The 17,515-nt window shown below is 31.7% G+C and overlaps 4 non-coding genes across 4 annotated transcripts; 2 read left to right on the top strand and 2 right to left on the bottom strand.

Moving 5' to 3' along the window:
- Positions 1-12,609: 12,609 nt before the first annotated feature.
- Positions 12,610-12,682, bottom strand: Trnam-cau. The gene has a single exon. It is a non-coding gene; the product is annotated as a tRNA-Met (tRNA).
- A 132-nt stretch (positions 12,683-12,814) lies between these two features.
- Positions 12,815-12,887, bottom strand: Trnam-cau. Its single transcript has one exon. It is a non-coding gene; the product is annotated as a tRNA-Met (tRNA).
- Positions 12,888-14,216: 1,329 nt separating this feature from the next.
- Trnam-cau lies at positions 14,217-14,289 on the top strand. Its single transcript has one exon. It is a non-coding gene; the product is annotated as a tRNA-Met (tRNA).
- Positions 14,290-14,465: 176 nt separating this feature from the next.
- Trnam-cau lies at positions 14,466-14,538 on the top strand. The gene has a single exon. It is a non-coding gene; the product is annotated as a tRNA-Met (tRNA).
- The last annotated feature ends 2,977 nt before the right edge of the window (positions 14,539-17,515 follow it).

Below are 17,515 nucleotides of genomic sequence, written 5' to 3'. Positions count from 1 at the left end.
GGTTCAAACCCAGGCAGGCACCACTGAAATTTCATGTGCTTAATTTGTGTTTATAATTCATCTCGTGCTCGGCGGTGAAGGAAAACATCTGCATGTGTCTAATTTCAACGAAATTCTGCCACATGTGTATTCCACCAACCCGCATTGGAGCAGCGTGGTGGAATATGCTCCAAACCTTCTCCTCAAAGGAGAGGAGGCCTTTATCCCAGCAGTGGGACATTTACGGGCTGCTAATGCTAAAAAATACAAGTATATGGGAAATATATCATTTCTTCTTTATATTATCTTAGTTTCGTAGTTCGATAAGATAACAATTCTACACAAGCAGATATAAATCAGGCGAAGGACACCGCTTTTCACTGTTTCCGAAGCAGAGGAACGCAATATTACCAACTTGTAATTGTCCCGTTTACTATTGAGATTTTTAGATTGCCTACACGTAATTCAAACTCGCGACCTAATCTGTAACTGTACAAGCTGGCCACAAAACCAATGAGTAGTATTTAAATACTTTAAACGTATTAAGTTATTCTTCTCAACTTTGACGGATTATATTCTATATAGTTTTTTTATTAGAAACGTCACGACAGTTTAATTTCATAAGTATTTTTATTTTTAAATCCAAAGACTTAAACGACGGCAATAATATAATACGAACAAAGATAAAATAGGCCACAGGCAAGTAACGGAGGGGTTGTTGGTGATCAAGAAAAATTGGCTATTTTTTTACGATACGCAAGACAACGTGGATTTATTGTCTTTGGCGGGTTTAGCTTTATGTGAAAACTCGAACGTGGTAAGAAATGTTTTAGACGTTTTTTTTTCTATTTATTTATTTTTTACATTAACTGAATACTGTTTTTTTTTTAGGCTGAATGTTGGATTCCTTTAACCATGTACTGTTATGTTTAATCAAACATGTTTGAAATTTATAATATAATAATTTTTATATTTCGCTTTATTTAATTTTATTTATATATTTTCTCTTATATTAAAAGCGAGCAAAGGAGACGTTGTTAAAATAAAGGTTAAATTAAGGAAAAAGATAAAAAAGGAAAAATATATCAAATCAAACCAAATTGTACTTTATCAAGTATGCACTATAACCACGTGTGTTTTAATGTTACGTTGAAGCTGAAGAATTTAAGCATTTATTCTTATTGAACGAATACTAATTTCACGCTATTTTACTATCCACTTATATAATTTTGTATAGAATTACCCTGCTAATCTATATTTTTAATCGACTTTTTACTTGCAATAAACTCTAACAACGTTTTCTTAAATGTTAAATTGTCCGGTATTTATTTTTATCTTATCTGTATATAAAAAAAAAAAAAACAAAAATTGAATCTTTAAAAAATCGCACAACAAACTTTGATTCGTTTCGTTTACCGTAAATCGATTTAAAGTCAATTTAATTTAATGTTAAAAAGTACAATCTAGTCGCTGCATGTTGCTACGTTTTAAATGCATTTTGTTATTTTCATTGTTCAAATAGGTTACCTGAAAAAACCCCATTCAATAGCGCCCTCTCACTGTTTTTTATGAAGTCGCGTTCCGCTGAAAAAAATGCCTGAAAAACAGTTACTAGAAAATCCACACAGATGGCGTTAGCGCTTATGTTTTTTTTTTTTTTAATTTATATATAATAATAAAAGCATGTTAAGCAAAGAACTTTGTTTAACATGCCAATTAATAGTGTTTGAAATAAAATATCTATAAATTAAATAATAATTTATGATTAAATTGCATTAATGAGACTTACTATGGCAAATTGAATAGCATTTTCATTGAGTTTAATTAAACAGTTTGTTTCTTTAAACATTTTTTATCTTTATTTTCACGCATCGCTTAATATACTTTAAATCTATTATAACGTTTATTTAGTTCATGTTTAAAGGTTAGCATGTTTTTTTTTTTAATTCGTTTAAAGCGTATTCATATAAAATTGGCCTTTATATAAATGAATGGATTTTATAAGCTTTATTGAACAATGAAATTATTTCACAAAACAAATACATTTACTTAATGTTGTACTATAAAGATTATATTGCACTAATGTTATTATTAACACTTGTATTTAACATACTTATATCGATTTTCAAAAATATTACTTACTTGCATTTTAATGATACACGGAATTAAACCTTAACTTTGAATAGTAATCTGAAAACAGTCCCAGGACACCTGAAATAAGTATTGAGGTTAGGATTTTCTTTTATTGACGAGACACCTAGCGCCACCTCCAAAATGAACAAAACATACTACTAATTACGAGCGATAAGCCGACAAAATTAAAAAATCATCATTAACAAACAAATATATGAAGGTAAAAGACTTTTCTATTCGGTCGTATAGCAACAACTTAACCCTTTACTGCGCATGTCCCTATACATAAGTAGGTAAGGGAAAAAAACACAAATTTATACCGGGTAAATTTTAAACCTATACTTTTTTTTCCTCTCCCGCATTTTTATGTCGATCCTTTGTATGTGTGCGTTGTGCCAGTTTTAATTACGTATTGACTTAATTTGCCTGCGAGCCTGGCTGTTTCTGGGTACCTTTCGAGGGTTCATCGGTAGAAATATGGTGTTAAATCATTTATTTCTTACGACGAAACGTTTCTAAGTGTTCGTTTGTGTGTAGGTTATGTTTTGGTGATTGTTCGGGAGTTAAGTTGTTAGTTTTGGGGGGAAAACGTGATGCAAACGATACACGAACGAGATTCCTGATTTTTGGATTATTTTGGTAACAACGTTGAGTTGAACCGGGACGATGTAATCTACGTGAGTGTTATATTTATTTATTTTTATATTAATGTTTTGAAGTGTCGCTTGATTGTGTAGTGTGATGAGTGTTAGAATTGATGACGCATGATAGCCACCTGTTGATGATCATAATCATGACATAGACATATAAATGTGTGCATAATTATAATCTAATTCTAGAATTCAATTATTCTAGTTTTTTTTTTTTATATAGTTAACACTATAATATATATACATGGTGATTTATTTAATTAAAATATTTTGAATGAAATTTGAAATTTGTCATCTTAAAAAATTATAATGTTTTTATGATACGTTGTATTCTTAAATAAACTTAATATATATATTTATTGTGATAATAAATTATTAATATTAATGATGATGATGAATGGTATAAATTATGTTAATGTACAATTATACTTAAGTCATAATAAAATAATGCATGTTTTCATATAATATGTACATATACGTATATATGTTTCCAACGAGATATATATGTTGTCTAGTCTAACTTAGGTTATCTAGAGTTCGTTCTCAAATAGCAAGGTAGATGGCGTTTTTCTAAACAAAACTATATAAAACCTAGAACGTAGTAAATTCAAACGTCCTTTTTTGTATCCTTAAAAAGTGATAGCCATTGTTATATTCAAAATAATTTCCAAAATAAATTGTATCTTTTTTTATATTTTTTTTTCCATACGATGGCCTTTTTGCCAGATCGCCTATCTGAAGAATAAAAAAAAAATGTAAATAAAATTCTGATGCCATCAATATCAACCATTAAAACCATGGGCTTATAATAACAATAGGTAATTTTCCTTTTAAAAACACAATACAAAGTCTTGCTGTTTGGTTGTATAAAATGACAGGCGGACTTACTTCTAAGGAGTGTAAATTATAAGGAAATTATCAATGAACTATCAACTTGGGGTTGTTAGAACACGTACGTGTAGTTACACTGGAAAGTTAAACCAAAATACAACACTAAAAAGCATTATTGTATGGTGCTAGAAAATTATGGGGCGTCTAGAAAAAGTGTGAGGTGCCTATAAGAACTACACAGCGCTCTACAAGAATTTACATGATTAAACAAAGGAAATACTTTTGCTTTGCTTTTAAATTTTATTAATTACTAATAATTTCGAATCTCTTAATATTTTTTTACCTTTAAAAAAGAAAAACGAAAATTTTGCAACGCCGCTCCTGTTTAGTTGGAACCCAATGGAATGGAATGGAACGAATGAAAATTTGAATATCATTCTTTATTCAAGTGAGCTCTTATAAATACTTTTAAGTATTTATTTTATATAATTAATTAGAATTTGGCAGTGGTCCGGAATATAAAGCCTACAAAAAAAGTGTATTTACCCTTTTTCTCACATTAAATACATTGTCAATTTAGTACAACATTTTGTTAGTTTTAACAAATACTCGTATTTGTTTATCCGTATCGATATCCCACGTTACAAATATTCACGTTATTTATGACCAATAATGAACTGGCAACTTTAGAAGTCATAAAGACTGACCAGATATGTTTTACGCGGTAACGCCTCGCGATTGTAAAAATCAAGTCTTTGAAATGCATTCGAACAGATTTTTGAATTTCGAATTACCTCGTTCAAAGTTCGGAATTTATTTTAAAATAATAAATTAAAGAACGAGGTTTTATTTATACGGTTATCACTGATTGAGCTTCGCCACAATGAAATCAAAAACGGAATCTATATTTATGATAAAAAGGAGAATTTATATCTTTTAAAGGTATACTATCAGAAAGTTAATAATACTTAAAATTATTAGTTACGTCGGAACAATGCTTTGTCACATGGACCTTTAAAAATTGTCAACGCCTGATGACTTTTGTATATCTGAAGTACCAATTTTTATGACATAGTCTTTGTAACGTGTTGCGTTAAAAAAGCAAGAGAATCCGTGAGCGAATAATAAAGCAGATATGAAAAAATAAGTATAAAAGCAGAATTTCTCCCACAAAAGAAGCGTACACGTTTGTTTGTTCGTAAAATGAAAGAACAACCGGCCCAGCTGTCAATATGTTAAGGTTTACGACACCGCGGCTTGGTGCTAATTTCGCTTTAAACTTGAATGGGTTGATGACGATCGTCTGCATTTCGAATCGCCGTTTGTTTTGTTTATATTTGTTGTGTGAAGTATTATTATTAGTAATAATAATTATTCATTATTGACTGCTTTGTTGGACTAGTTGCTAAACAAGGCAGCACGTCCCTAGTTCCTTGGTCTGATAAAAAAAAACATTGGGTTTTTTAGTAACAGTCCGTAGTATTCACGGGAGTATACAGACACTCATCTGCGCTCCCGTGTTTTGTGTCTAATTATTTATAATATTATATAATTTTTATAAAACTGACAGCCCAGTGATTAGAACGCGTGCATGTAAACCATTGATTGAGGGTTCAAACCCAGGCAAGTATCACTGAATTTCATGTGATTAATTTTTTTTTATCATTGATCACGTGCTCAGTGGCGAAGCAAAAAATCGTGAGGTGTGCCATTAACACCATCAAGTGTCTAATTTCAGTTAAATTCATACGGACAGGAAGCCTTAGCCCAGCAGTGGGATATTACTATTGATTTGTTATCGCTAATTTCCATATTTTTTCTAGATATAGCTTAGTAAAATTACTCAGAAGATAAGCCGGCGGCATCAGTTGCAGTTATTATGATAAACTACTATTATTGTTATAATCGTTATTTTTTAGCTATACTGGTAACATCGCTTCATTTGTCGTAAATTAAATATATTTTTTTATAAGCAACTGAATGTGCCCGCGGCTTTATCCGTCTCAAATCTTATTATTAATGAAAAAAATATGAAGATGTTATTTCTGTTGAAAGTATATTTCTTAAGAGTAAGCTGTTTTCAATGTGCCTGCCCTGTCTTCAACTGATGTGAGTGCAGGATAAAGTCCAACTGTGTCTGCGTATACGTTTGTGCACTATCATTTGTCCTGCGTAGTTGACTAGTCGTCCTTGAGTACGGGCCTGAAAGCCTAATTCCACAAAATAATTGCTAATATCGGGTCAGTAGTTATCGATCACAAACAAACATATATTTTCTCTACAACAGTCGTATAGATTAAAAAAGTATTCAACATTGACGTTACCGACTTCAATGTCAAATTTTATTTGAATTCACCCAACCAATATTAAGGCGCACCTCTTTACGTTAAATAAATAGATTTTTAATAAAATGAACTTAACAAATACAATCTAATTTGTATTTATTTGCTGTCTTTACTCTTAGTCGTCTCACGCACACTAACGCATGTTGTAACCACGAACGTCACTCATGCTAATGCAAGTCGATGATAATTGGACGTGGAGGGGCGCCCCTTAGTAAATAAATAGATTTATACGTGTAATTAATTATTTAAAATTGTATTTTAAGCCCATAATTTGTAATAGAATCCAATAGTTACTCAAAAGCTATACAATATCTTTATTACCCATACAAGAGTCAGTAACAACATAATCTAACAATAAAACAAATAGTTCTAATAAAGATTCTACCGCCAAATGAGGCGAACAGATAAAAAAAGCTAATGATATCGAAATTCGTTCCGCGCCGCGCGGCTTCCGCTCGAATTTTGAATTTAGAACTTTTTCCTTTTTCCCGCCGTCGGCCGTGTTTTTTACATCTTTTCCCCCGTTAATGGTTTGAGTTTTTTTTATTAATTTTTTTTTATCTTTATTATTATTGTTTTCGGCTTATGACGACTAATGATGATTGTTCGGCGTAATACGGTGGCTGTAATGAATTGATTCGGGCTCGTTGGATTGGCGATTTTTTGTTCGGCAAATTGAATGGGCCATAATGAAATTTTCTAAGAAATTGTTTTATATTTGATTATGTTTCGGTTTTAATAGATTTTTAGGCGTGACCTTAATTTAATGAGTCAATTTTATTTTTTAATATGATTTTTTAAGTTCTTATTGGAATTGACAAGGTACTACTTTTAGCCGGTTACTTTACATAATAATACTACTATAATACTATGCAAAATCACTTGCTTGATTGATTGTAATAAACTATCATTTTATAAATCAAACTATACTGGAGCATACTATCGATAAACGAAATCAATGTATTGACATAATATATATGTATGTATATTTCAATAAAAATATTGGAATTTTCACTAAATTTTAGTTGAGAATGGATGCTACTAAATAATCTCGACTTTGAATTGTAAAAACGAACGCTTTGCCCAGAATATTTTATTGCCTATAGTGCAAGATTTAGCACAAAATACAGATGCACTTTTATTCCCTCGCTCGCATCAATCCGATGTCACTAGCAGATTGATTTCGAGCACTCTGAGGAGGAGAGTAGAATATCACTACTAATATTACAATCTGTTAATTAACTCGCAACAAACAAACACACAGTTTTACTTCCTTACGTTTAATAATATTAGTCTTATTATTTTAAATAAAATCAAATGTATCCAACCAGGATATATTTAAAATTACTAAAGATTCGGAATGTAGATTCTACCGAGAAGAAGTTATTTGGTGGTAAGGCTTTGACCAAGTCCGTCTCGGTAGATACCACCCACTCATCTGATATCCTACCGCCAAACAGCAGTACTTAGTATTGTTGTGTTCAGGTTTGAAGGCTTAATCCACAAGCCACAAGGGACATATCATCTTACGAGTAGCTCCCAAGGTTAGTGGCACATTGATAATGTAAAGAATGGTTAATATTTTAATAATATCAGGTGGCTACTTACCCTCAGGTAGCCCATTTATCCGCCCTAACCTATAAATAACTCAGTGACTACTCTTTTCCGACAATCAAATTACATAGATAATTAAACGCAATTGAATTAATAATTTATCCTGCATGGAAATCGACGAAAACAAACTGCACACGTTTTTATTACAATTTTTTATATGTATATGTTATATGATATCAAATAAATCATCCTCATCCTCAACAGTAATTATTTTCAATGGAAACCACGGATTGCAACGGTGATGGTCATCCGGTTGCGGTGAACCGCTAACGATATTGACTGCACCCGATTTGATGTAACAATCAAACTATACGACGATCGAAATCATTTGTAAACATTGAAACGTATTAAGTATTTTGTTATATAGATAAGTTTTTGTTGCGCAATATTTACTTGAGCGTCCAAGTTCAAGAACTCCCTTAAAGTCTTATCCGACTTTAAGGGAGTTCCTTTCTTTGATATTGTCACGGTTGAATTATTTTGGATGGAATTTAGTAGATTTTATTCAATAACAAATTTAAAACGTCACACTAATTGATATAATTGATTGTATAGATAACAACAATTGGCAAGAAACTCATCATATACACTTAAATACATGTATGAGGTACCATTTGGGTGGGTACCATCCATTCATAAGAAATTTTAGCGCAATATTTCATATTGTTTTGTTCCGGTTTGAAAGGTGAGATGTATAATTACAGGTACAAGGGACATAACATCTTAGTAAATAATACTATTTGTAACGTTTTTCCTCATATAAATATATATTTTTATATCTTGCTTCCCAGGTATATAAATAAAGCGAAGTCATATGATACTATTTCTTTGACACACGGTATTCAATCCAATTGTCATATGTTAACCGACTTTAGGAAACTCTATTCGATAGAGGAAAAAAATTGTCATTCAATATGGCGGACGGTAACTACAAAATATACTGTCAAAAATTTATCTTATATTATTATTATTTTCGTTCAGTAAAGTCACCATGTATACTTACACAATTTGAAAGTTTATTAACTTTATATATGGATATTAAATGAGAAAGTATTATTATATATTAATCACGAAAACCTGATAACAATTTCAAAACAATTGACAGCGTTTGAACTTTTTAAATTTCGTTTACAATAGACTCAGATACTTTCTTATACAGCCAATTCTATTCAGCCAGTTATATTAATATTTTAATGTCGTAATTTTTTTTAAATGAAACCATAAAATGAGACACTCGTACTATAATGGACGGTACACGATAAAATACCTACCGTACATAGATATAAGAATTTTCTATTCCATAAAGAACTTCTCTAATGCATTATCCGAAACTATAAGTTATAGCAAGAAAGATAGTGAGGACCGTCAGCAGAAAAACATAATAATTGTATTACATGTATGACGACTTCACTCGACTTTCATTGCAATATTGGAATTTAAAACAAATCTAACTTGTGATATAATTAATTTACAATAAGATTCGTTTTAAAATTTAAGCAATATAAATTATCTATGATATTCATTTCAAACATAAAGTCAACAGATTGCAAATTAAAATATACCATTAAATTGTGTATGGTCATTTTATTCTTGTCATAGTAAGTCTTTGTGATATTACAACTTATTTTCACGAAATAAGTATAAATGTAAAAATAAGGTTAACCTCTTTATCAACGTTTAAATTAATAAAAAAAAAAGCAAAGTTTTCGAAGGTTTTCATGTTTCGGTCCGGAAGAAATAAAAAGTAGTAAAAAATACACGCGATAAGATTCGTACAATATTTGCAGCAATGTTTGAAATCCTCTGAAATAAATTCATAGAATATTTTATGCATTTTCTGACCGTACGAGGCTCTAGTTTACAAATCCTGCCGGAAAAAGTATACGCAAACACTATTCAAATATATTCTTGAACATATTTTCCCCATAACATTAACAGCCTGTAAATTTCCCACTGCTGGGCTAAGGCCTCCTCTCCCTTTGATGAGAAGGTTTTGAGCAGTTTCTACTAGGCTGCTCCAATGCGGGTTGGTGGATACACATGTTGTAGACTATTTCACGGTCGAACGAGATGAACTATAACCACAAAATAAGCACATGAAAATTCAGTGGAGATTGCGGGTTCAAACCCTGCATCGGTTAAGGTTGATAACAAAACTTGATAAAAAAATGTATTAAAATAATCATAGTCTTCAATTGGACATATTAAATTATTCTAATAATAATAAAATAATTTAATTTTGACGGTTCATTATATTTGTATTCGTAATGTGTGATGTAACACATATATAAGGAACCTACCTGTCAAAATTCAAGTTTGTAGGTGTTAGAGTTTCTAAGACTTCGTGATTAATCAGTGAGTTATATTTAGCTTTTATAGTATACAGATGATGTTCATTGGTTCCTATCCGATATTGGCTAAGTATCTCAAGTATTACCAGCCAATCTACATCTAAATATATATTATCTCTATCTCGTAATCCAATGAGAGCATAATTTGACTACTTCGAATACTTTGACGTGCTTCCCGAGGCACGGTAATGAACAGTCCATCTTCCAGTCCCCGGACTGTTGCTGAGGTTTTTTTTGTTTTATTTATCCGTAATAGTAGTACAAACTTCAGATAGTGCGCCTTTATTTCGCAATGGAGTATATTCTTGGTTGTTAAGAAAGAAGGTCGTAAGTACGATATGAGGTCTTACATATATGTACGTGAAAGTTGAATATGTGTGCGTAACGTAGATATTAGAAAAAAAATGTTTGCTTACTGGATGTAGCATTAAAAAACAAATGGTTTTGTTTTGTAGCTGTGTTTAAAAATTGTATAGCATACAACTAAATATCGAACCACTTAGTGGATGGGACTTGTGGATCTAAAACGATGGCAAGTTAAAATCTGCTAGCGTTACTGAGTGTTCATGTATATAATTTATGATGCTTCGCATTTCAAGCCATAAAGAAAAACATACCTATATATATAAATATATACAAATATATATAACGCATATAAATGCGTTATATATATTTCAAGTAACTTGGTAGTTGGGATTTGTTGCAAGCTTGTCTGGGTAGATAGCCATTCATTACATATTCTACAGCCAAACTAATATACTAAATATTGTTGTGTTCCGTTTTGGACATAACTCCTTAGTTCTCAAGGTTGGTGGAGCATTAGAGTTGCGGCGCCAACGCCAATGTCTTTCGTGACTTTATATCGTTTGGCCCATTACCTCAACCGCCTACTAGTAATATAAAAAAAATAGTGAGAGCTTTATACTTACGTCAACTTTAACTACAAGGATTCTATATGTAATGTTAAAGTCTGTTAAGATATGTTATGAAAAGTATATCCACTGCCAATAAAACTTACAGGAATCCCTACGTGTAATTATTTATGTTGTCTTTATCATATTATTTTTTATCACAGATGATATATTTCTATGTATGGATATAATGAAAAACATTATATCTAATCTCATCTAGTCTAGTATTCATTTCTGACATCCATGTCAATACTTCATACGAGAAGGTGCAAGCACGCACACATACATATCATCGTCTATTCGGTCTAGGAATAGCTCTTTTAGAAATATATTGAGACGACTTTAAAGTACATTTTTTTTAAACTTTATAATAAAAAACAACGTACGGCTGATGTAAATATCAAGTTTATAAATAAATACAATAAGAATCTTATGTAAACAGTTACTATAAATAAATAAACCTCATGTTAATTCGAACTTTAAATAAATATTTTAGAATACTCTGTACATAGATTTTCTATGTACAGAGTATTCTAAAATATATTATTAAGAGTGACGTAATTAAATTTTTGTTCTGTCATTGAAATACTTTGTACAATTTTCAATTGTAAGAACTTTGTTTTAATTTGTTGTATATGTACATAAGTATCGTTCACTCATTCATTGACAATAATTAAGGATATATCAAGTCCTATTGCCATAATATCAGTTTTAATTCCGTATTAATTTATTTATGTGAGTAAATATAAAATTAAAAAAATGCAAGCTCTAAATCTTCTCCATGCCCGTCGCAAGCATCGTTCGCACACATCCACACATCACTAACACAAACACAGCACACCTGTGTGCCAACTCGTCTTGAGAATAATATATTTTTGTTGCTCTTATGTATTTTTTAGTCGTATTTTATATTTTCCTATGTACATATATAGGTTTGGGTTATTTTTTTTCTTCTATTTTCTCTTCCCTCGCTTTACGACCATCGGTTTTATTTGTACACATAATGACACTTTTATACGTAAAACGTATTAAATTTAAAGTCACTTACGTTGAAATGAAAATAATAACTATATTTAGAGGAGTTCTCTGGTACTGTTCGCATAATAATATCATTGAAGACAGATAACATCTTTGATTCGAACCCACGTAAGCACTGTACTTCCATTAGATTAATTTGTCTTTATAATGAATCTTTTTATTGGTTAGTTGAAGAAAATATAAGGTAACTGGATGCATTGGAGTATAATCGACGTGTCCATATCAACCCCGTTGGTGAAGCGTGATGGCTAGCTTATAAACTAAGGAGATCTTAGTCTAACAGCAGGATATATACAGAATTTTATTTAAATGCCTTTCTTTCTAAAGATAGCTTTTAGTATTATTAAGTATTTCTCAAATTACTCCCAAGCCGTCATTTCGTCATTCGATTAAACAGCAGACGAACACGATATATATTCAAATACAGGACATATATTTCACATAGTTGTTGCTGTATAATATAGCACAGAAGACTATAGTATTTGGTGGACTAACGGCGCTTGCTTGGCGCCAACCCTATTTTTGCTTCGCTGGTCGTATGGTTCCGTCACTCTGTATGTTGCTATGATGCTACATATTAGTGATGTTGAATGATCTTAATATAAAAATAATAAGTTGGTACGACACCCACGAGACACGGTCTCCTATTAACCTGTATTGTAATCAGAGTGTATACAAACATTTAATTATAAACATATAATTTAGTTAAAAGGTAATTAAAATAAAAACTAAACATTACATAATTAAAAATGGAATATGCCCCAGGTGAGGATTGAACTCACGACCTTAAGATTATGAGACTTACGCGCTGCCTACTGCGCCACTGAGGCTGTGAATGATATGATAAAACTTTTCAACCCCTGAGAATTTTTTATCACGAATGTTATGTTATATCGTTGACAAAGTTATAGAAAATTAGTTTATGTAACTATAACATAGTAGTGAAGAGGACATGAAAAAAATGCCCCAGGTGAGGATTGAACTCACGACCTTAAGATTATGAGACTTACGCGCTGCCTACTGCGCCACTGAGGCTATTGAAAGGATTATAATATATATTATAATCCTTATATATATATATATCCTTATATATATATTTCTCAACCCTCGACACTTTATATCAACATAAAATAAATTTTGAACTCGTTTGGAGTCCCTATGAAAGGGTTTTTCTACTTATATATGACTAGCAACCCCAGTAGTATCTTTGCTAATGACAATTAGGTCTTAGTGTTAAAAAATATGTCGATCGTGATGATATGACAAAATGCCCTCAGTGAGTATAAATAACTAAACTTGACGAGAGCCGAGTGGTTAGAGCAACTGCAGACCCCCTGCAGCTTTATCGAGGATAGTGAATTCAAATCTGAACAATCACATTCACAAATTCATCTCGACGTTGAAGGAAAATTTCGTAGAGAAACACATGATGTTGGATGAAAATCTGTCACCGATCAGAATTGGAGCCAAGTAGTGGAATAAGCATCGAATCGTCTCGATCGAAGACTGAGTGATGACTTTTCCTTTAAATAATTTAACACGTTGACAATTTTATAAAAAAATAAATATTGGACAACATCACATACATTACTCTGATCCCAATGCAAGTAGCTAAAGCACTTGTGTTATGGAAAATCAGAAGTAACGTAACCCAAGATAACATAGAAAACTAATGAACTTTTTCTGCATCGACTCGGCCGGGAATCGTAGCCGGGGTTCGGAGTGGCGTACCCATGAAAACCGTTGTACACACTACTCGACCACGGATATCGCCAAAAATATGACTACGAAATATTTAGTAGTATATTTATGTGCAAGTCCATCCATTAATCCATTCATCAGTTATTCTAGCGCCGAACAAGAATACTTAGTATTTTATATTCCGGTATGAAGTGCGAATGAGCCAGTGTAACTACAGGCACAGGGGGCATAGCACTTTACTTCCCAAAAGTGACGCATTAGCGTTTTAAGGAGTAGATAATATAACTGAGTAGTTTAATCTATAGATGGTAATGACCATCAGATGCAGGCAGTCTGACTATCTATATTAAACTAGTTGTCGCCCGCGGCTTTGCTCGTGTTTAGGGGGGTAGGTTGTCATGTGTTGGGCAAAAAAGTAGCCTGTGTCCTTCCTTGGAGTTCAAGTTTGCTTCATACCAAATTTCATCAAGTTCGGTTCATTGGTTTGGCGGTGAAAGAGCGACAGACAGACAGACAGAGTTACTTTCACATTTATAATATTAGTTTAGTATAGTATAGAAGTATATATTAAATCATGAATCAAATGCGATACCCAAAAAAGTGGAAGATAAAATGTGTGCAGTAATTTTCTAAGGATGAAGAAATCTTTTCAACCCTTCAATAGCCTCAGTGGCGCAGCAGGCAGCGCGTAAGTCTCATAATCTTAAGGTCGTGAGTTCAATCCTCACCTGGGGCATATTTTTTTTTAATAATTTCTAATGTTATCGACGCTACAATATTATAGTTACATTACAATCTCGTTATCGATAATTTTGTCGACATCGTTGAAACAACACATGTATTTAATAATTTAATTAACATTTGTAATACAATTTTCTCAACAGTTGATTAGTTTTATTTTCTCCTTCATAAGCCTCAGTGGCGCAGTAGGCAGCGCGTAAGTCTCATAATCTTAAGGTCGTGAGTTCAATCCTCACCTGGGGCATAATTTTTAAACCATCATATGTTATAGTATCTATGTTATATATAACGTTAGATTTAATTAATAAAATATTCAAGACCTATATCTCGATAACGATGTCGTAGGAGTTACTATAAAATACAAGTGAATACGTAAACTCACACAGTCTAATAAGACGGTCACCCAGTATAACTGCCAAGAGAACAGGATCAGGATAGTCTGTTTTACGTACTATCTGAGACGGGAAAGTATAACACATCCAAATTTAGATATCCAGATTGCTATTCGTAATTCCTGGAATAAAACACTCGGTTTTTTACTGGATATGAACTTAGGACATCAGGGTTGGCAGTTTCTTATCAACCATAAAACTAGCGAAGTAGGCGCACATAATAATACTTTCAATAGATATATTATAAAGGATAATGTAACTGCATGTGGGCGGGTAATATTATTTATGTAATTTACATAAAGGATTATGTTCTGTATGTATGTATGTTACTTAATATCAAAGCACATATGAGATTTGAAATTAGAACCCCACTACGAAAGTAGTACACTGAGCCCACTCAACCTACCGATCAACTTCAAGTAATCTATCCGTTAAAGTGTGTTTTTCTTTCATATTAAACATAATGTAGGTACAATAGAATATTAACACATGCCTACATTACTGAAAATTTCCCACTGCTGGGCTAAGGCCTCCTCTCCCTTTAACGAGAAGGTTGATGAAATACACATGTGGCAGAATTTCTTTGAAATTAGACACATGCAGGTTTCAAATCAAATCAAATCAAATCAAAAACTCTTTATTTGGACATACACATTGTACAAATCATAAAATAAAATAAAAAATATACAAAATGACAAAAAACAGGAAAGAATGTGATGCCCAAATTGGTAAACCACTCAGCTTGTGTTGAAACCATTGTTAAATGTTTCCTCACGATGTTTTCCTTCAACGCCGGGCACGAGATGAATTACAAACACAAATTAAGCACATGAAAATTCAGTGGTGTCTGCCTGGGTTTGAACCCGAAATTATCGGTTAAGATGCACGCGTTATAACCACTGGGCCATTTTTTGTAGCTAAAACACATGCCTATTGGAATATTATTGTATTATATAGATGTAGTAGGTACTATTAGTCAACCGCGGCTACGCTCATGGTTAAGGGATTGGTCTTCAGGTGATATGCTTAAAAGAAAACCTATGTCCGTTCTTTAGGTCCAAGCTTCATATTGACTTGTACGTGAAAAACAACAGACAGACAGAGCAACTTTCGCATTTATAATATTAGTATATATTTTTATATAAATATATTATAATGGATAAGCCATTATTTTTCTCAACTGAATATAAGATTCTGAGGAATATTTTTATCTTACGTAAAATTTCATATAAGAAAATTATTTTCCCCTAACAAGACGCTGTTATCCGTATATCTCGTTTAAACTCGAATAAATATAAGATCTTAAAAAATACTAACTTCACATTTATTTAGACATGAAAATATTATACGTTAAATTCGGTATGCTAGGAATAAACGTGTATTTTAATTCTAATATAAAAACTCTTTTGTGTATGACCTTTGTGCTAACATATTACGCTAATTAACTTACAAGTAAAAAAAAAAGCAATATTAGTGCACTGATGAATATAAACGTTAACCTTTAATACGTTCAAATTCCAATCTATACTATTGTTATGAAAATATTTTCAATTTAAATATGACTACGATTCCAAATACACAGCCGAATTCAAATAGCACTCAAATAAGTACTACTTCTACGACAATAATCTGCTTTACATTTCAGTCGTGTTATCAAAGCAAACCTCTCTCAATTCCAATTCTATTAATAAAGAAAGAAGATAAATTATATAATCAACGCGTTGAGGCTGTTTTTTTATTACTCGCAGTCTTGTTAATGTACTCAAACGTACTAAGACTTCAAGTACACGATATGAGAATGGAAACATTTATAAAGGGAAAATAAAAAAGTATACGTCCTCAAACCAAGGATTGCTGAATGTTTGAAAAGTTAAGTTACACGAATAATAACACAATGGCAAATTGACCACCTGATCAGACATTATAATTAAAATAAAGCCACGTTGACTTTATTTTAATTGGTTGTGATGTAACGTAGAATAATGAATATATAATTAAAATAATGAATTATATTGCCAAGCCTAATTAATAAATATCTAGCTTAACTGGCAACACTTCGGAGTTCTTCTAAATCGGAATATTTAAATTAATTAAAACATAATACTATTAAATCTGTATTTGTTAATATTATTATAACATTTTAATAACATTTATTCAGTAAAATAGGCTCTAAAACAGATTACAGTATTTTAGTCAACTTTTTTTCAAAGCGACGCACACATAAACACACACATACACTCAATATTATAACGAAGTTTATTATTTTTTTTTACACATTACGTAACCACACATAAATAAGGATTTTAAATAATGCAACACAAAGACAGTTACTGCGTCGCGTTGACACAGCAGAATTCATTTTTTAGGTCGGCTTTACTGTTTGGCAGGGGAATAGCTTTGACACGTCGATTAGTCGGTCTGTGTGTCGTAACTGGTCTCTTCATGAAAATGTATATGTATGTCTGACGATAAAAAAATTCAAGAATGACTTAAGACTTATATCTTTAATGGTTGTCTTATATTCGTTTTATAAATTATATTCTTCATTCCATTATTCTCTGGACGTTATTAAATAGTATGTTTTTTACATTATTTATTAACTTTGCTTATGATTTCAATTAATATTGAATATAAAATCTTCGTTATGGCGCCGAGATGGTTCAGTGACTTAAACACGTAAATCCGACAGGATAATTGCGCTTTGCAACTGAATTTGTGTTTACAATTCATCTCTTTTTGAAGGAAAACATGAGGAACATATGTCGGATGAACGTCTAACTCATGTGTATCCTAACCACATAGCGGTAGCGCGGTAGAATAAGCTCTAAG

Source organism: Vanessa atalanta, chromosome 25 (assembly GCF_905147765.1).
Source record: "Vanessa atalanta chromosome 25, ilVanAtal1.2, whole genome shotgun sequence".
Taxonomy (NCBI): Eukaryota; Metazoa; Arthropoda; class Insecta; order Lepidoptera; family Nymphalidae; genus Vanessa; species Vanessa atalanta.
The sequence above is the reverse complement of the archived record's forward strand: the minus strand, read 5'-3'. Positions and strand labels throughout refer to the sequence as shown.